Source organism: Hemibagrus wyckioides, unplaced genomic scaffold, assembly GCF_019097595.1.
Source record: "Hemibagrus wyckioides isolate EC202008001 unplaced genomic scaffold, SWU_Hwy_1.0 Contig7, whole genome shotgun sequence".
Classification (NCBI taxonomy): domain Eukaryota; kingdom Metazoa; phylum Chordata; class Actinopteri; order Siluriformes; family Bagridae; genus Hemibagrus; species Hemibagrus wyckioides.
In genome coordinates this window covers 128483-149539 of record NW_026690809.1, presented here as the reverse complement: position 1 = coordinate 149539, position 21057 = coordinate 128483, and positions in this window count along the sequence as shown.

Sequence of the window (21057 nt, the reverse complement as noted above, 5' to 3'; positions counted from 1 at the left end):
TTCCTCTGAATCACTGTGGGGAGAGTCAACCTGCTCCTGCTCCCAGGTGGAGGTGTTCACCTGACCATCTTTAGCCACATGCAGGAACGTGCAGGACACCTTTTTAAAGGTTTGCTGTTAAATTAAAAAATATATAAAAACACTGCAGACCCATATGTGTACAAAATTCCAAGAGTTACTATCTACAATAAAGACTTCATGACATTGCAATAAATTTACCACATAATCCTCAAGTGGCTCCATGATGGTTTCCACGCGGTTACAGGAAAGGAGCTCTGTAACCTTCCCATATTCAGCCTTAAGAGAACAATTTGAAGTGAACACAATTAGTCACTGCAACTAACAAAAGTTTTGTGACGCCACAACAGATAATCCCTCACCTGTATGGCAGTGAAATGGTCCTCAATGGTGGTCTGATAAGGGAATCCCTGCAAATGACAATTAGCTGAAACTCAAGATCTACTTCTCAAAAGTGTTCATCTAATAATCATTAATATCAATTCTCTTCATCAGAGTAACAAAGATGGTGATTACCAGCTGGTCAAAGTAGCGCGTCTTGGTGGTTTTAAACCAGCAAATCCACTCTTAGGACCCCTTATCATCCCGAGGAAGTATCCCTTAACGTCCACTGCCTAGAAACAGAGAAACTAAACATTAGAACTTGTAAAGAAGGATGTGTGTGTGTTTGTATCTCAGCTGCAGCACTGTACAATACCCCAGACTGGGAGTTGGAGGAGTCTGCAGTGTTGTACTCAACATTACAGCAGGTGCTGTTCAGCTCACCAGCACTGAGGGGCTGTGAAAAGTAGAAGATGAGGATCATCAGTGTTTTTTATCATAGCAGTTTCACACTTTCAAACACAACACTTTCAAACATTCTGTCACTTGGAAAATCCAGAGATCAGATTTAGTAAATAAATGACAGGTTTGGTTACCAGAACAACAGCTGAAGATGTGGAGTGAGTTTCTGTGGGTAGCTGCGGCAGGATTGGCTCAACAACCTTAAGACACACACAGACACACACACAGACACACACAGACACACACACAGACACACACACAGACACACACTTAGACAAAAGCAGCCTACACGTTTCAAATGTAGTTAAAATATTTTACTGACACATACCTGGAGGACTGAGGGAGTATCTGACGATTCTCTCAGCAAATCCACAGCTTCTGCAATAAATTAGTTTCATGTAAGTTTAATTACAACTAATATTTTCTGTTAAATGTAAAACATTAAAATGGCCAAATTTATAAGGTAGTAGAAAGAGAGAGAGAGACCTTGTAAATTTTTCTCTCCTTTCTTTCTAATGCTTAAAAGTTAATAAACCTGTGAGTTAGTTAGCTAGTTAATTTGTGAAGAAACAGACTAATTGTAGCATTAGTAGCTTGTGTAAATTCACTGTACATGTGACTGATTAAACTCTCTAAATCCTCAAGTCCAGGCGTCCTGATGAACTCCACCTCCCCATCAGGATCCACACGCTGCCGTCTACTCAGAGGGGCTTCTTGATTGCCATCCTCTTCGTCCCGGCTCCTCCTTATGCCCTGGCGTGGGACAGGAGTTATCATTGTGGCAGGAGCATAGTACATACCAGCCACAATGTTGTGGATGTCGATATTGAAATAAGGCTGGGGCAAAGGAACTGTTGAAGGCTGTGGACTCCCTGAAGGTGGTGGCCTCCTCAAAGGGGATGGGGTCCGGAGAGGGGATGGACTGCTCACAGGGGATGGGGTCCTGAGAGGAGAGAGGCCTCTCACAGGTGGGGATGGGCTTCTATCAGGGGACAGGTTCCTCGTTGACACCTCATGTTCACCACCATCTCCAGCTTCATTTTGCTGAGCAGGTCGGCTGTTGTCGTCCTCGTTAGCGCTGAGCTCTCTGTTGTAGTTGAGCTCATCTTGTGGAAACACAAACGTCTCCCTCCGTCTCCCTGTGTCAAAGAAGATGAACAGACAATGAAACACATCTAATAACATCTCATAAAAGGAAGCAGAAAACCTTATTTTAATAGCACTGTGTATGTTTTGTAAAGCAGGAAAGCCTCACTATCAAAACAAGAAGTATTTACACAAGTTATATTACTGTAATCTTCCTATAACACTGCATTAAAAACTCAGTATTTACATTTTAGCTGCATTTATAGGTGTTATACAGGGCTCTTCCAGTATCACGGCTTCACTGTTAGTCACACTGTGCACTTATTTCAATGCTTAAAAATATCTTCCCCCAAAAAATGCAGATTAAAATACATTTCTATTACAGTCTATTACTTTAGCACTTTCTTACTCCAGTGGTTCACATCCCCTTTGAGTCCAATTGTGTCTCCTCTCAAAAATTCGCCCTTTATCGTAAATTACACTACTCCTAACTATTTTATTCACGACAGCTAGAAACAAAACCTTGCTGAACAGAATTGAAACAAACAGCTTGATATTTTTGCCTAAGCTGCACTCTACATTGCCACACTAGCTCCATTTATTTGTACCGATTGGTTTTGTTCAGCTAGCTGCCTTTCCTCACAGCCCCTTTCTCTCTCCGCTTTAACAACTCGACAAACACGGACAATGAAAAATCCTTAAAATAATAAGTTACTTCATGTTATTGTAAGTATTTTAACTTATTCTATTCACTCCATCAAAAAAAAACTATAAACACTGAAAAACAATTACTTAGCTACATGCTAACTAGCCGTCTAGCTAATCTTTGCTAATACTCCTCGGCTTGATTTAGTAAACTTTAGCAAACGTTAAGTAAACATTGGGACTTTTATGAAAAGCTGATGTTAACATATCTGAAAACATCAACACTGTTTTCTTCTTCCCTGCTCGTTTCACTGGAGTCTGCCATTTTGTCCGCTAGCTTTAGCATACTGATCGTGTACGTAAAGCGATTAGCCGAATAAAGATTAGCCGAACAGAATTTCTCAAAACCATCTAATCATATAAAACGATATTCCTGATTGCGGTTTTTTGTAATAACGCGGTGTTTAAAAGACTTTATACTTAAGTGAAAAAGAGGAAACTCAGTAACTCACCGTTCCAGGGGTCGTACAGTCCGCTCCATCCGGGCTCGGAATCCACATCCGGGTGCTGAGGCTCGGCTCCTCCCCCGAAGTTCATCGTCGCTGCGCTGTAGAGTCGGTGTAGGAGTCAAATCCAGTAGTGGAGTACAGAGAAATCCGAAACAGGGGTGTAGCAAAAATGCCAAAAGATAATCCAAATCTTGCGACCTTCAGAACCAGTATAAACCAACACTAACTAGTATAAAACAGCACTAACTAGTATAAACCAACACTAACTAGTATAAAACAGCACTAACTAGTATAAACCAATATAAACCAGCACTAACTAGTATAAACCAGCACTAACTAGTATAAACTAGTATAAACCAGCACTAACTAGTAACAAGAGTCAATAATGAATAAATAATAATAATAATAATCATAATAATGAGCTGAAATGTCCGGGAAGCCCAGGGAGTGAAGCATAGCTGAAGTTTAAGGCAGCATGTAGCTGTACAGTTAGAATTCAAGCTGTAGGACCAGTTTAAAGACGATACGACCTTAAAAAAAAAAAAACTCCTGTTTACGGCATCTACCGAAAACCTCCGAGAAAAACCGAACTGTACGGAAAGCAGGAAGTGAAGTCCGTAAAAAATGCATTTACAAATTATATATTTTACATTTTATAATTTGCTCCTACTGAATACACTCAGTGTCCTCAAGGTAGGATGATCTTTATCCTTTAATGCCACACTGTTTCTACAATAAATCATGTTAAAGTGACAGTGTTACAGTCTAATGTTATGTAGCACACAAGACACCTCATCTTGCCGTGAATTAGCCTAATGCTAGTTACCGTGCTAGCGAACCTGCCTACTGGTTTAAACTACACAATAAAATCATTAAGCTCGGTTTAAGAATTTATTTTATTTCCACAATGAAATATTTACCCCATTAGAAGTCCATTCTTAACAACCCCTTCTCCTGGTTTTAATAAAATAAATCGTGCTTAGCTTTGTGATTCAGCAGCTAGCGCGCTAACGGACTTTAGCCGATTTATAGCGATTTCAATGACAGTGTAATATTTGGACTAATCATATCTACCGAGAGAACTTGTATATTTGTTGTAATTATTTAACACTTTATTGGTTATATTAATGTGGATATGATATTTCTCCTAATAATAGTTCACCTGTTAGTGAACATGCTGCTGCTTTAAATTACACACTAAAATCCTGAACCGAGTTGATGAGCTCGGGTAACGAGAATTTAGTTTATTTCCATAATATAATATTTACCCATTTAAAAGGTGACTTTTCACACCCCTGAGTACTGGTTTTACACTAAATCATGACTAGACTAGTGATTTAGTCAGGTCTAAAGGACTTAGTTACAGATGTATGTTATCTACCTAGAGAACTTCGCTAATCATTTCATTTACACAGTTAGCATCATGCTAGTTATCGTGCTAGCGAACTCGGCTACTGGTTTAAATGACACAATAAAATCCTTAAGCTTGGTCAAGAATTTATTTTATTTGCACAATGAAATATTGACCCTGTTAGTAGGTCACTTTTAACAACCCTGACTACTGGTTTTACACTAAATCATGATTAGCCTTGTGATCCGCTAGCTAGCGCGCTAGCGGACTTTAGCCGATTTTTACCGATTTAAATTACACTGTAATAGTTGGACTAATTATATCTACATGTCTATTTGTTGTAATTTGTACACATTTTATCGGTAAATATAATATAAATATAATGTTTAGCCTAATGTTAGTTAAGCTGCTAGTGAACTTGGCTGTTGTTTTACATTACACACTAAAATCCTGAACGAGTTGATGAGCTTGACCAACGAGAATTTCATTTATTTCCACAATATAATACTCATCCCCATTAAAAAGTGACTTTTAACAACCCTGACTACTGGTTTTATACTAAATCATACTTAGACTACTGATTAATCAGCTCTCACGCTAAAGGGCATGGTTACAGATGTACACCGATCAGCCATAACATTATGACCACCGACAGGTGAAGTGAATAAGACTGATGATCTCCTCATCATGGCACCTGTTAGTGTGTGGGATATATTAGACAGCAGGTGAACATTTTGTCCTCATAGTTGATGTGTTAAAAGCAGGAAAAATGGGAAAGTGTAAGGATTTGAGCGAGTTTGACAAATGGTGATGGCTGCACGACTGGATCAGAGCATCTCCAAAACTGCAGCTCTTGTGGGATGTTCCCGGTCTGCAGTGGTCAGTATCTATCAAACGTGGTCCAAAGAAGGAACGGCGGTGAACCGGTGACAGGGTCATGGGCGGCCAAGGCTCACTGATGCACGTGGAGAGTGAAGGCTGGCCCATGTGGTCCGATCCACAAGACGAGCTACTGTTGCCCAAATTGCTGAAGAAGTTAATGCTGGTTCTGATAGAAAGGTGTCCGAATACACAGTAAATCACGGTTTGTTACTTATGGGACTGCATAGTCAGGGTGCCCATGTTGACCCCTGTGCACCACTGAAAGCACCAACAATGGGCACATGAGCATCAGAACTGGACCACGAAGCAATGGAAGAAGGTGACCTGGTCTGATAAATCAAGTTTTCTTTAACATGGTGTGGATGGACGGGTGTTTGTGCACATGGCACCAGGATGCACTATGGGAAGAGGGCAAGCTGGCGGAAGCAGTGTCATGCTTTGGGCAATGTTCTGCTGGGAAACCTTTTGGTCCTGCCATCCATATGGATGTTGCTTTGACATCTACACCCTTTCATGGTAACGGTATTTCCTGATGTCTGTGGCCTCTTTCAGCAGGATGATGCACCGTGCCCCAAAGCAAAAATGGATCAGGAATGGTTTGATGACCACAACAATGAGAATGAGGTGTTGACTTGGCTTCCAAATTCCCCAGATCTCAATCCAATCGAGCATCTGTGGGATGTGCTGGACAAACAAGTCCAATCCATGGAGGCCCCACCTCGCAACTTCCAGGACTTAAAGGATCTGCTGCTAACATCTTGGTGCCAGATACCACAGCACACCTTCAGGGATCTAGTGGAGTCCATGCCTTGACAGGTCAGGGCTGTTTTGGCAGCAAAAAGGGGACCAACAGCATATTAGGCAGGTGGTCATAATGTTATGGCTGAGTGAGTATAAAGGTTTTAATAATTATACAGTATAATATTTTTTATAGATTTGGGTGGTGGACAGGGGCAGGAGGTTTTAGAGAGTTTAATCAGGTCACATGTACAGTGAATTTACACAATCTGACTGCTACAATTTTTCTGTTTCTTCACAAGTTAACTAATTATCAAACTCACTGCTTTATTAACTTTTATGCATTAATAGAAAAGTTTGATATTGTGTAATTGAAGAGTCATAATTCTGAGTCACAGAAAAATAATCTATTGCAGAGCCTGTGGATGTGCTGGAGGAATCAGCAGATACTCCCTCTGTCCTCCAGGTATGTGTCAGTTAAATAGTAATATTTTAACTTCATTTAAAACCTACAGGCCACTTTTTTCTAAGTGTGTGTGTGTGTTTTTGTGTGTGTGTGTTTGTGTGTGTGTGTTTGTGTGTGTGTTTTTGTGTGTGTATGTGTGTGTGTGTGTGTTTGTGTGTGTGTTTTTGTGTGTGTGTGTGTGTATGTGTGTGTGTGTGTGTTTGTGTGTGTGTTTGTGTGTGTGTTTGTGTGTGTGTGTGTGTTAAGGTCATTGAGCCAATCCTGCAGCTGCTGCCCACCGAACCACACGAAGAACCTTCAGCTGTCATTCTGGTAAGAAAATCCTTCATTTATTTCCGAAAGCCAATCAATGGATTTTACAAGGTTGTTTTTACTGTAAAGAATGTTAGTATAAATCTGATATGATAAGAAGCACTTATGATCTTCATGCTCTACATTTCACAGCCGCTCGATGCTGATGAGCCGGACAGTGCCTGCCGTGATGTTCAGTGTGTGTCTGTAGTCTCCTCCCTCTCCCAGGTATTCTACACTGCTGTAACTGAGATACAAACACACAAACATCCTTCTTTACAAGATCTAATGTTAAGTTTTGTTTCTCTATTTCTGGCCAGTGGACATGAGCAGAGACATCATTGGAATGATGAGGGGTCCAGAGAGTCGGCTCTGCTGGTTTGAAAGCGCAGAGACACACTGCTTGACTCGCGAGGTAATCACAGTCTTTATTACTCTGATGAAGAGAATGGACATTTTTCAACTGACATGATTTTTAGAAGAGCACTTTTGTGAAATGTGGTTGTAGATCTTGAGTTTCATCTAATTGTCTTTTACATGGATTCCCGTATTATACCAGTGATAAGGAGAGTTTCACTGGCATTCAGGTAAGGGATTATTCATTGTGGCATCACAAAATGTTATGAACTGCAGTGACTAATTGTTTTTGTGTGTTTTAAGTTTGTTGAGCCGAACATCCAGCTGCTGCCCACAGAACAACCTCAAGACCCTTCACCTGTTTTTCTGGTAACCAAAGCTTTCATTTATTTCCTAAAGCTGATCACTGGATTTTACAAGGTTGTTTTTACTGTAAGTGACAGAATATTAGTATGAAACTGCTGTGATCAGAAGCACTCATGATCTTCCTGCTCTACTTTTCACAGCCGCTCGATGCTGGTGATCTGATCAGCGCTTGGTGTAATATTCAGTTCCTCTCTGCACAGGCCTCCATCTCCCAGTTCAAGGTATTCTACAGTGCAGCAGCTGAGATACAAACACACAAACACCCGTCTTTACAAGTTCTAATGTTTAGCTTTGACTGGCAATTTGGGTCGTCAGTAAAGTGCTGTAATATCTTCATGTTGCATAAAATGACACATAACCCAGCACACTTGCTCATTTGACTGATGTAGGATACAACTAAGCTGAAAGATAAGGGTCTTACTCAACCAATGCTGCTTGGAAGTGTGCTGGAATTTGAACACAACCTTCTGATCAAGCCTTCTGTCACTGAGCCATTACAACCATGCCAGAGCAACACCATAACTAGTTTGCATTGATTCAGCTATTTCTCCCACTGAATTAATGGCGCTTAAAGATTCCAGTGAAGCAGTGCAAGCTAGCTGTAGTGATGGCTTTGAGTCTCTGATAAGAAGGTTGTGTGTTCAAGTCCCAGCACAAAACATAACTTCCTTGATTGTACCCTTGAGCAAGACACTTCTTCTTTTTCTTATTTTTGTCCTGTATTGATTTTGACCCATAGTTTGTTGTCTCTGTAGGACACAGTCCAGAAGGAAACCTGCACTAAGGGACTCAAAGTAGATATCCTCAGTTTTGTTGAAGATGTGGCAATAACCAACCCAAACACAAGAAGTATAGCTGTGGTGCTGGAAGAGAAAATTGTGCTTGATGATGTTGATGACCTGCCAAATGCATTTGCTTTACTTTTTGGTATCATTTATGCACTTAACATTGAGTACCTGAAGAAGTATACCTTCGAGGTGACCCAGACATTATTTCTGCACCTTGGCTCTCAGTGTACTGCAAGAGTGCAGTCATTGAAGAATAAGCTTCTGAAGCTGGATGTTTAATCTTGGCTGCTGTTTATAAAAAAGTTAACAGTTATCTATGCACTTTCATAGTTTTGTTATTGGAGCTGAGTTTGTTGGACTTGTTTGTTGAACTGTTCAAGCTGCAGCTGTGAAGCCATAGCAAAGTCATTTTTGGTCTTTTTCCATTGTTTTACCCAAATCTGATTACTTAGAAATATACAGAATACTTGCTGACTCAAAAGGTTCAGATTGTAGTTTCATGACCATAGCAGTGAATCCAGAAAAAGTCGTCGTTGTATATTTCTCAATATTTCATCTAGTTGTGTTTTGTATTCAGTGATTATTTGTTCTTTTTATTTGTTTTGGTCTCAAAATCTCTAATACTGCTTTTTTCACTCCTTGGACTCAGATTGTTTATGTACCATTGTTTAATTCAGGCTTACTCTTTTATAATTGGTGCAAAATTTTATATCGTTTTTTTATTCCTATTTGCAAACTTTCTTTCATGTTTGTATTGAATTTATTACATTATAATTGATATTTTACTGAAGATAAATGATATTAATATTGAAAAGAGAGCTTTTTGTAAAATGTATATTCAGTACCATGAATAATGTCTGGATTTTTGGTTGTGGTCATTTGTTTCTGTTTACTGGAGAGTTATTGAGACTCAATGCCTTGGTTTTATTAAATGTTATTCAATAAATAATAGCATTTATTCAAGTTGGATTGATTCATATTCTGTCTTGGAAAAGTCTCTAAATATCTGTTCACTCTTAAACTCTTCCAGTAATCAGTTCTGCTGTTTGTAACACCTCAGCTTATGGACAGACTGAGATGCAGACAGATACCATAAGCACAGACACAGCTCTTATTTTATATGCCACCATTTGCTCTTTAAAGACTTGTCTCATTTGTTTTAAAATGGATTTGAATGGGCTTGAACACGCGTATGATAAACAAAACGTTACACGTCTCATTATCAACTTCTTTGGAACATTTATTAATAAACTTGAACAAGCATCGGCTCTGTACATCCGACATTAACACTATAAACGTTTTGCATAGAGTGCATTGTATAACGTAATGACATCACACCCAAATGAACCGTAATACATTCAATAAAACAAGAGTAGTTCGGCTGATGCCGTAATCTAACGAGTAAGAGTGCAATACTTAACACCCACACTTGCTCTTAGCTTATTAAGTTACCTGAAAACAAAATAACAAATAAGGCTTCTCTTTCACATAAACGATGTAAACATAAACCTTTTACTCTTTTAAGTACCAAACATGTCTCGAGCAAACCTCTTTAACTTTAGCTTAGTGGCTGGCTTTGTCATAATGTCAGCAACCATTGGCTCTGTAGGTATTCCAAGATTACCTTGCCATCATTCACAGTTTCCTTTATAAAGTGCTACTTGATGTCAATGTGCTTGCACCTTTGCCTGTAAACTGGGTTTCTGGCTATTGCTATTGTACCTTGGTTGTCTTCATACACTTTTGTTTGTGCGTATTGGTATGTATCCATACCTTTGAGTAGCTGCTCTAAGTAGATACATTCCTGAATGGCTGATGATAAGGACATGTATTCTGCTTCTCAAGTAGATAATGCTACTGTTGGCTGTTTTCTGGTTTTCATGAGATCAGAGTAGTAGAGTAGTAGAGGTCACAGTATTTATTTCCACAATGAAATATTGAAATTTGGAGATTTTAGAGACTCAATGGTGAGGGACAAAATAGTCTGTGGGATTCCTGATAATGGTCTCAGGGAAAGACTGTTATGTGAATCAGCTCTGACACTGGAGAAAGCAGTCAATATGTGTAGACCTGCTGAAATAACTTGTGCACAAGCCAAGGAACTACATAGAGAAGATGCTGCAGTGCAGGCCATTAAAAAAGAGGAGCAAAACACATTTTGCAAAGCAAAAGCTGCAAAGAATGAAAACCCCAAAAAGTAAATGTTGAAGATGTGGAGGCAAAATCTGTAACAATAATGTTTCTCCTGCGATGTCTTGCAGACCAAGATGACCTGTTAGACCTCCTGAAAGGCTTATTGAAATTTGTTAAATATTTCAAGGACTGGGGCTATATTCATGTGTTTTACCTCTTTTCTCTCTCTTATGTTAGTCAGCATGACTATGGTGGCAGATTTGCGCTCCCAAACCATTCTCCAGAAACCAGCCACTGTCTCCGGTTTCGGACCTGCAAACAGACCTTTTTAAAGCTTTCCAGCAGAAAGTCATGACATTCAGTAAATTCATTCTGACATTCACTCTTCTGATCTGTATGCTGTGTAACGTGTGGGTGACTGCTTCTGTGTTAGAATCTTGAAAACTGATGAAACCCTCAGATGAAAGGTCACTGACACTAACTACTAGCTGTAGTTAACTTTAGGTCTACACATATTGACTGCTTTCTCCAGTGTCAGAGCTGCTTCACATAACAGTCTTTCCCTGAGACCATTATCAGGAATCCCACAGACTATTTTGTCCCTCACCATTGAGTCTCTAAAATCTTCAAATTCACAAGTCTTACTTAGTGTGTGCAGTTCCGCAAGGTACTGGTCAAAACTCACTCCTTGTGTCTGGTCAGCAGAGAAAAACTTCTCAAAAGTGACATTCTTACTTGGCACGAAGTATTATGGAACATGTGCCACACACAAGACCTGAAATAATTGTTTGGTCTAAAAACCACACACCTGGCAACACACAAACATCATCTGACATTCACTGAATTGAACTAGATGACTGTTCCTGAGAAAATTCAGCAACTTATTATTTCAATCAATTTACGCACTAGGCTTTCTCACAACAAATCAATCTCACTGTTGGATATGTAATCTAATGATGATGAGGTAGTTCTAGGTTTCGCCTTGTTTTATATAAGCTGTATCCGATACTGCCATCCTGTGGTGAGATTGAGAATTGACCTAATACAGGAGACTTACTATCAGGTACCACAGAGTATAGAAGTAATGCATTAAGTCTCTTTATATACTTTCACAAGAAGACCAGCCTGTAACCACTTAATGAAATAAAAATAATAAATGAATTAAATGACTTGAATGAAATTAGTTTTTATACTTGTACTTCTTGATATAATAAATAGCTTTTCTTTTCTTTTCTTTTCTTTTCTTTTTTAAACACTTCAGTTTCAGACATCTGAATCAGTGTTTATAAGTTAGGTCTGGTGATTAATTTCAGCTGGAGGATGTGGAAAGAAAACAAGGCCTGTCCCTGCACTTTCCTTCACTTAAAGCACTCTGAAATTTCCTTCAGGATGAATGTAAAAGTTTACAGAATTGCCATATTTGGCTGACGGTCTGTGTGCTCAGCTGTTTAAAGAGGCAGAAGGCCATCATACAGAGGTGGCAGCAGGAATAACACAGGCTACTGACTTAACACCTTACTACACACTGTGTCACTTTAAATTTCATTCATCTCAGGTTACTTTTAGAAGCATTACTGCACTTTAAAGTTTTGGACCCTGTGTTTTCTATAATGTATTATTTTCATTTTGAATGTACTTTTTTGTGATTTCAGTATTTATACCCTATACTCTTATACTTACACTCTACCCATGTGTGTACTTACCCCCACTGTTACCCATAGCCCCTCCCTGCATGCTTAGTCTCGTCAGCACTGTGAATGTCATACATGTGTCTTAGACCTTGAGTCCAAGAGAATTGTTATTTCATCTCATCACACTGTATGTGGCTGTGATTATCTTGAAATACCGCATAGTTAAAGCTCTGTGAAGAGATTCTGGCACTTAGGTTTAAAACACTTAAATCCTCATTATTCCCATCCTACAGTTCTGTTATTTATTTTAAAGTAAATTGTTCTTCATAAGTATACCAGTAATTGTTAAGAAGTTTCTGTCAGTTCACATTTCACAATACAAATCAAATCCAGCTCCAAGAAGAGATTCAGGGTCTAAGGTGATCTGTTATAAAGAAGGTATCAGCTTTCATATAAGCATTTCTTTAATGTTAACTAATGCAGTAAATAAAGTAAGTTAACAGAGCCTTAATGTAAAGTGTTATCACAGTATGTTTATATGGTTTATTACTCACATAAATAATTGTAATGTGATAAATGTATTGATTATGTCCACTGAAAAAAAAGTCCAAAATTCTGTGACCACCTTAATAATCTGGGATTTTTCTTCAACTGCATTTTTTCCTATTTAAAATATAGAAAGTAAACAATAGTTCATTTAAGATTCTGTACTCTTTCTAGGTGTCTATTTAAAGGTCAGATTTTCCTCATGTCTGATCTTTTTTACTGAAGCATGTGTTCAAGTGACACACTGATGCATTTGATCTAAAATGGCTTGTAAGGTTTTACATAAACTTGTGGTGTCCATGCAGCTCAAATGCACACACTCATTTAAAGCAAAAAAGGCAACATGCTAAATGCTAGAAGCTCAGAAAGGCATCTTGCATAAATTTCAAAGATTTGCAGAATTTTTGCAGAAAATTTTTTCCAACACAACAGATGAGAAGGTATCAAGCGGATTCTCACCACCCCACGTGTTTAAAAGGCTGAAATACTTACATAATTATTAAAAAAGACTAATGCTGAAATCTAGGGGTGAAATAATTCACACATACTTACCACAGATACTTACCATACATCATGGATATGAGGTGATGAACATGAGGTGATGACTGAGCTTCTGAACTTTTGAACACCTCTCCCATGTAAATAGAAACCAAGTTAACGGGGAAACGGATGATCCATACAGGTGGTGGGATCCATACAGGAGAGAGACCTCTCATAGGTGGGGATGGGATCCTCACAGGTGGTGGGATCCATACAGGAGAGAGACCTCTCATAGGTGGGGATGGGCTCCTCACAGGTGGTGGGATCCATACAGGAGAGAGACCTCTCATAGGTGGGGATGGGCTCCTCACAGGTGGTGGGATCCATACAGGAGAGAGACCTCTCATAGGTGGGGATGGGCTCCTCACAGGTGGTGGGATCCATACAGGAGAGAGACCTCTCATAGGTGGGGATGGGATCCTCACAGGTGGTGGGATCCATACAGGAGAGAAACCTCTCATAGGTGGGGATGGGATCCTCACAGGTGGTGGGATCCATACAGGAGAGAGACCTCTCATAGGTGGGGATGGGCTCCTCACAGGTGGTGGGATCCATACAGGAGAGAGACCTCTCATAGGTGGGGATGGGATCCTCACAGGTGGTGGGATCCATACAGGAGAGAGACCTCTCATAGGTGGGGATGGGCTCCTCACAGGTGGTGGGATCCATACAGGAGAGAGACCTCTCATAGGCGGGGATGGGATCCTCACAGGTGATGGGATCCATACAGGAGAGAGACCTCTCATAGGCGGGGATGGGATCCTCACAGGTGATGGGATCCATACAGGAGAGAGACCTCTCATAGGCGGGGATGGGATCCTCACAGGTGATGGGATCCATACAGGAGAGAGACCTCTCATAGGCGGGGATGGGCTCCTCACAGGTGGTGGGATCCATACAGGAGAGAGACCTCTCATAGGCGGGGATGGGCTCCTCACAGGTGGTGGGATCCATACAGGAGAGAGACCTCTCATAGGCCAGATGTCATTGTCCTCAGAGTCACTGAGCTCTCTGTTGTAGCTGAGCTCATCCTCCGGAAACACAAACGTCTCCCTCTGTGTCCCTGTGTCAAAGAAGATAAACAGACAATGTGGCACATTTAAAAACGTCTCATAAAAAGAAGCAGAAACCCTTTTTAATAGCACTGTGTATGTTTTGTAAAGCAGGAAAACCTCCCTATCAAAATAAGACGTATTTACACAAGTTATATTAGTAAGAGTAATTCTGCAGTATGATTAATGCTGTCACACCTAGACTACAGTCTACTGGTCAAATTTAAGAAAAAGTATCGCAAAAGAAACATAACATTACTTTTTAAAAAAAAAAATAACTAAGTAATGCAAGTAGTTACTTTTTTAGGGAGAAACACAATATTGTAACGCATTACTTTTAAAAGTAACTTTCCCCAACACTGAATATAATATATAATAAAATATATAATGAAATAACAAATATATAATATATTTGTTATTTTTCACATTTTAGTAAACCATTTAAAGGTTGTGAAATTCTGTAAAAATGATCTGTATATGAGTGAAAAATTCAGTTTGTGTTGCGTTTAAAGGAAACTTTTATACATATACTGATGGCTAAAAATAATCAGAATGAGACCGCAATAGGAACAAATATAAACATTTATTTAAGCAAAGTCTATAAGAAGTATACAAATAAGTTTATTTCTAAACAATTCTATATATGTATTTACAATCTATAGGCTATTGATGGGAATAGGGGGAGTGGGATAGGAACAGAGGGATAGATTAATAAGGGATGATTATTAAGGGATGAGGGATCTTAAATGCTAAGGTTAAGCCCTTCTTCAGGTCCTGGGGTTCACTGTACAAACCTGTAGGAAAGAAAAGAGATTTTTTAAATATTAAGTTGATCAAAAATAGAAATAAAATGATTTCATACTTACGTGTGGAGCCTGAGCAATGTAGGAAAAAGAAGTGAGAGAAAAGAAGATGAAATGAAACAGAGGAAGAAAAGATGAAGTGGGTAAGGGGAAAGACATTGCTCAGAGCTCCTCCAAAATGTCCATCATCAGCTGGACGTGCAGCTTGAGGAGTCGCTGAACTGTGGTGGCTAAGGCTGCTGGGTCACTGTAGAGCTCCAGAGGCTGAGTGAAGAGTACTTCAGCAAGCTCTGTAAGGTAATCCTATTGACAAATTCCACACACATCCAACATAGTGTCACTGAGTTTAAGATACAATCCTGAGAATTTGTGGATCGTGGCATCAGAAGATATTCAACACTTACAATAAGCACTGTGAAGTACAGCTCTGCTGCAGGCTCCCACACGTCCACGTCCCACATGCTGAAGAGCGCAAGCAGGCGCTCCAAGAAACCTCCCTTAAACTTTTGGAAAGAAAGACAAGCTTCATTAATGCCATGTCTTATCAGGTTTAAAAAATATGGAAAAAGAAAACCAGATCAAATAGACCATATTCTGAAACTCAAACATTACTTAGAAATCTCCTGATAAGACACTTACTGGCTGAGGTTTTGAGCCATTTATAAAGTAGCTGAAGAAAATCAGCTCAAAAAAAACATCCAGGAAGTTGTAGTGGTGGTCCTGCACAGAGTAGAAAAGATACAAAAATAAATTAGCTTTACATATTGGAGTCCTGTTTTCTATATTAGCAAAATCTTTTATCTTTAAACATCTGTCATTTCACACAGGCGTTTATTAGCTTACACAGGAGCTGAGCTCTGCTTTAATCGATTCCTGATTGGAAGGCGTCCTCAGGAATCGAATCAGGGCCTCGTAGGCCAACTGCACACCAACTGCATCCTGTTAAAGCAAACGAAAAAATCTCTGTAACTCACTTTGGCTATGGCTGAGAAACTGAAATTATTTCCATCACAAAAATGATACAGTCTTTCATCATTCTGAAGTCACCTGGTTGTTAGCTGCTGCCAGTCGCATGACCATCTTCTTTCCAGCCATGAACAAGAAGTTCTGGTTGTGGATGCTGGCAAGCAGAGTCTGAATATAAGACAGCACACAATATAAAAGTTAAAGCAGAGTGGACTTTACCTGCGCAGTAACAGCAGCTGAATAAAGGTTTTACTCACAGCAAACGCCTCACGAAGCGTGGGCACCTTCAGGCCGATTTCAGTCACCCCTCTGTCTGAAAGATGGCAGCTAAGAAACAAGAGATGTAAATGTTTAGTGTATATTAAACATACAATACACTGTTACATCATTAAAGAGTGAAGAGGATCGTACCAAATAAAGGGCACCTCCAACTCCTCTGGGTTAAGGCGCTCCTCACTCTCCTGCAAGCCAAATCATTAAATCATTAAAACTCACACAGTAAATTTTACAGTATCCGAATCAGGGGAATAGCAGCATATGAAGATACACATCAGGTCTGAATGTCTGAATTACCTCAGAAGAGTAGAGCAGGAAGATCATGAGTGCTTCTGATCACAGCAGTTTCATACTAATATTCTGTCACTTAGAAAAAAACAGAAAAACAGGTGAAGGGTCTTGAGGTTGTTCTGTGGGCAGCAGCTGGATGTTCGGCTCAACAAACTTAAAACACACAAACACAATTAGTCACTGCAGTTCATAACATTTTGTGATGCCACAATGAATAATCCCTTACCTGAATGCCAGTGAAACTCTCCTTATCACTGGTATAATAAGGGAATCCCTGTAAAAGACAATTAGATGAAACTCAAGATCTACAACCACATTTCACAAAAGTGCTCTTCTAAAAATCATGTCAGTTGAAAAATGTCCATTCTCTTCATCAGAGTAATAAAGACTGTGATTACCTCGCGAGTCAAGCAGTGTGTCTCTGCGCTTTCAAACCAGCAGAGCCGACTCTCTGGACCCCTCATCATTCCAATGATGTCTCTGCTCATGTCCACTGGCCAGAAACAGAGAAACAAAACTTAACATTAGATCTTGTAAAGAAGGATGTTTGTGTGTTTGTATCTCAGTTACAGCAGTGTAGAATACCTGGGAGAGGGAGGAGACTACAGACACACACTGAACATCACGGCAGGCACTGTCCGGCTCATCAGCATCGAGCGGCTGTGAAATGTAGAGCATGAAGATCATAAGTGCTTCTTATCATATCAGATTTATACTAACATTCTTTACAGTAAAAACAACCTTGTAAAATCCATTGATTGGCTTTAGGAAATAAATGAAGGATTTTCTTACCAGAATGACAGCTGAAGGTTCTTCGTGTGGTTCGGTGGGCAGCAGCTGCAGGATTGGCTCAATGACCTTAACACACACACACACACAAACACACACACACACACACACAAACACACACACACACACACACATACACACACAAACACACACAAACACACACACACACACACACACACACACACTTAGAAAAAAGTGGCCTGTAGGTTTTAAATGAGGTTAAAATATTACTATTTAACTGACACATACCTGGAGGACAGAGGGAGTATCTGCTGATTCCTCCAGCACATCCACAGGCTCTGCAATAGATTATTTTTCTGTGACTCAGAATTATGACTCTTCAATTACACAATATCAAACTTTCCCATTAATGCATAAAAGTTAATAAAGCAGTGAGTTTGATAATTAGTTAACTTGTGAAGAAACAGAAAAATTGTAGCAGTCAGATTGTGTAAATTCACTGTACATGTGACCTGATTAAACTCTCTAAAACCTCCTGCCCCTGTCCACCACCCAAATCTATAAAAAATATTATACTGTATAATTATTAAAACCTTTATACTCACTATGATATTGTGGAAATGAAACGATTAGTGAAGTTCTCTAGGTAGATACCATACACCGCTCAGCCATAACATTATGACCACCTGTGTAATATGCTGTTGGTCCCCTTTTTGCTGCCAAAACAGCCCTGACCTGTCGAGGCATAGACTTCACTAGATCCCTGAAGGTGTGCTGTGGTATCTGGCACCAAGATGTTAGCAGCAGATCCTTTAAGTCCTGGAAGTTGCGAGGTGGGGCCTCCATGGATTGGACTTGTTTGTCCAGCACATCCCACAGATGCTCGATTGGATTGAGATCTGGGGAATTTGGAAGCCAAGTAAACACCTCATTCTCATTGTTGTGGTCATCAAACCATTCCTGATCCATTTTTGCTTTGGGGCACGGTGCATCATCCTGCTGAAAGAGGCCACAGACATCAGGAAATACCGTTACCATCAAAGGGTGTAGATGGCCTGCAACAATGCTTAGGTAGGTGGTTCATGTCAAAGCAACATCCATATGGATGGCAGGACCAAAAGGTTTCCCAGCAAAACATTGCCCAAAGCATGACACTGCCTCCGCCAGCTTGCCCTCTTCCCATAGTGCATCCTGGTGCCATGTGCACACACACCCGTCCATCCACGCCATGTTAAAGAAAACTTGATTTATCAGACCAGGTCACCTTCTTCCATTGCTTCGTGGTCCAGTTCTGATGCTCACGTGCCCATTGTTGGTGCTTTCAGTGGTGCACAGGGGTCAACATGGGCGCCCTGACTATGCAGTCCCATAAGTAACAAACCGTGATTTACTGTGTATTCGGACACCTTTCTATCAGAACCAGCATTAAATTCTTCAGCAATTTGGGCAACAGTAGCTCATCTTGTGGATCGGACCACATGGGCCAGCCTTCACTCTCCACGTCCATCAGTGAGCCTTGGCCGCCCATGACCCTGTCACCGGTTCACCACCGTTCCTGCTTTGGACCACGTTTGATAGATACTGACCACTGCAGACCGGGAACATCCCACAAGAGCTGCAGTTTTGGAGATGCTCTGATCCAGTCGTGCAGCCATCACCATTTGTCAAACTCGCTCAAATCCTTACACTTTCCCATTTTTCCTGCTTTTAACACATCAACTATGAGGACAAAATGTTCACCTGCTGTCTAATATATCCCACACACTAACAGGTGCCATGATGAGGAGATCATCAGTCTTATTCACTTCACCTGTCGGTGGTCATAATGTTATGGCTGATCGGTGTACATCTGTAACCATGCCCTTTAGCGCGAGAGCTGATTAATCAGTAGTCTAAGTATGATTTAGTATAAAACCAGTAGTCAGGGTTGTTAAAAGTCACTTTTTAATGGGGATGAGTATTATATTGTGGAAATAAATGAAATTCTCGTTGGTCAAGCTCATCAACTCGTTCAGGATTTTAGTGTGTAATGTAAAACAACAGCCAAGTTCACTAGCAGCTTAACTAACATTAGGCTAAACATTATATTTATATTATATTTACCGATAAAATGTGTACAAATTACAACAAATAGACATGTAGATATAATTAGTCCAACTATTACAGTGTAATTTAAATCGGTAAAAATCGGCTAAAGTCCGCTAGCGCGCTAGCTAGCGGATCACAAGGCTAATCATGATTTAGTGTAAAACCAGTAGTCAGGGTTGTTAAAAGTGACCTACTAACAGGGTAAATATTTCTTTTTGGAAATAAAATAAATTCTTGACCAAGCTTAAGGATTTTATTGTGTCATTTAAACCAGTAGCCGAGTTCGCTAGCACGATAACTAGCATGATGCTAACTGTGTAAATGAAATGATTAGCGAAGTTCTCTAGGTAGATAACATACATCTGTAACTAAGTCCTTTAGACCTGACTAAATCACTAGTCTAGTCATGATTTAGTGTAAAACCAGTACTCAGGGGTGTGAAAAGTCACCTTTTAAATGGGTAAATATTATATTGTGGAAATAAACTAAATTCTCGTTACCCGAGCTCATCAACTCGGTTCAGGATTTTAGTGTGTAATTTAAAGCAGCAGCATGTTCACTAACAGGTGAACTATTATTAGGAGAAATATCATATTCACATTAATATAAGCAATAAAGTGTTAAATAATTACAACAAATATACAAGTTCTCTCGGTAGATATGATTAGTCCAAATATTACACTGTCATTGAAATCGCTAAAAATCGGCTAAAGTCCGTTAGCGCGCTAGCTGCTGAATCACAAAGCTAAGCACGATTTATTTTATTAAAACCAGGAGAAGGGGTTGTTAAGAATGGACTTCTAATGGGGTAAATATTTCATTGTGGAAATAAAATAAATTCTTAAACCGAGCTTAATGATTTTATTGTGTAGTTTAAACCAGTAGCCAGGTTCGCTAGCACGGTAACTAGCATTAGGCTAATTCACGGCAAGATGAGGTGTCTTGTGTGCTACATAACATTAGACTGTAACACTGTCACTTTAACATGATTTATTGTAGAAACAGTGTGGCATTAAAGGATAAAGTTCATCCTACCTTGAGGACACTGAGTGTGTTCAGCAGGAGCAAATTATAAAATGTAAAATATATAATTTGTAAATGCATTTTTTACGGACTTCACTTCCTGGTTTCCGTACAGTTCGGTTTTTCTCGGAAGTTTTCGGTAGATGCCGTAAACAGGAGTTTTTTTTTTTTTTTTTTAAGGTCGTATCGTCTTTAAACTGGTCCTACAGCTTGAATTCTAACTGTACAGCTACATGCTGCCTTAAACTTCAGCTATGCTTCACTCCATGGGCTTCCCGGACATTTCAGCTTATTATTATGATTATTATTATTATTTATTCATTATTGACTCTTGTTACTAGTTAGTGCTGGTTTATACTAGTTAGTGCTGGTTTATACTGGTTTATACTAGTTAGTGTTGGTTTATACTAGTTAGTGTTGGTTTATATTGGTTTATACTAGTTAGTGCTGTTTTATACTAGTTAGTGTTGGTTTATACTGGTTCTGAAGGTCGCAAGATTTGGATTATCTTTTGGCATTTTTGCTACACCCCTGTTTGGGATTTCTCTGTACTCCACTACTGGATTTGACTCCTACACCGACTCTACAGCGCAGCGATGATGAACTTCGGGGGAGGAGCCGAGCCTCAGCACCCGGATGTGGATCCCGAGCCCGGATGGAGCGGACTGTACGACCCCT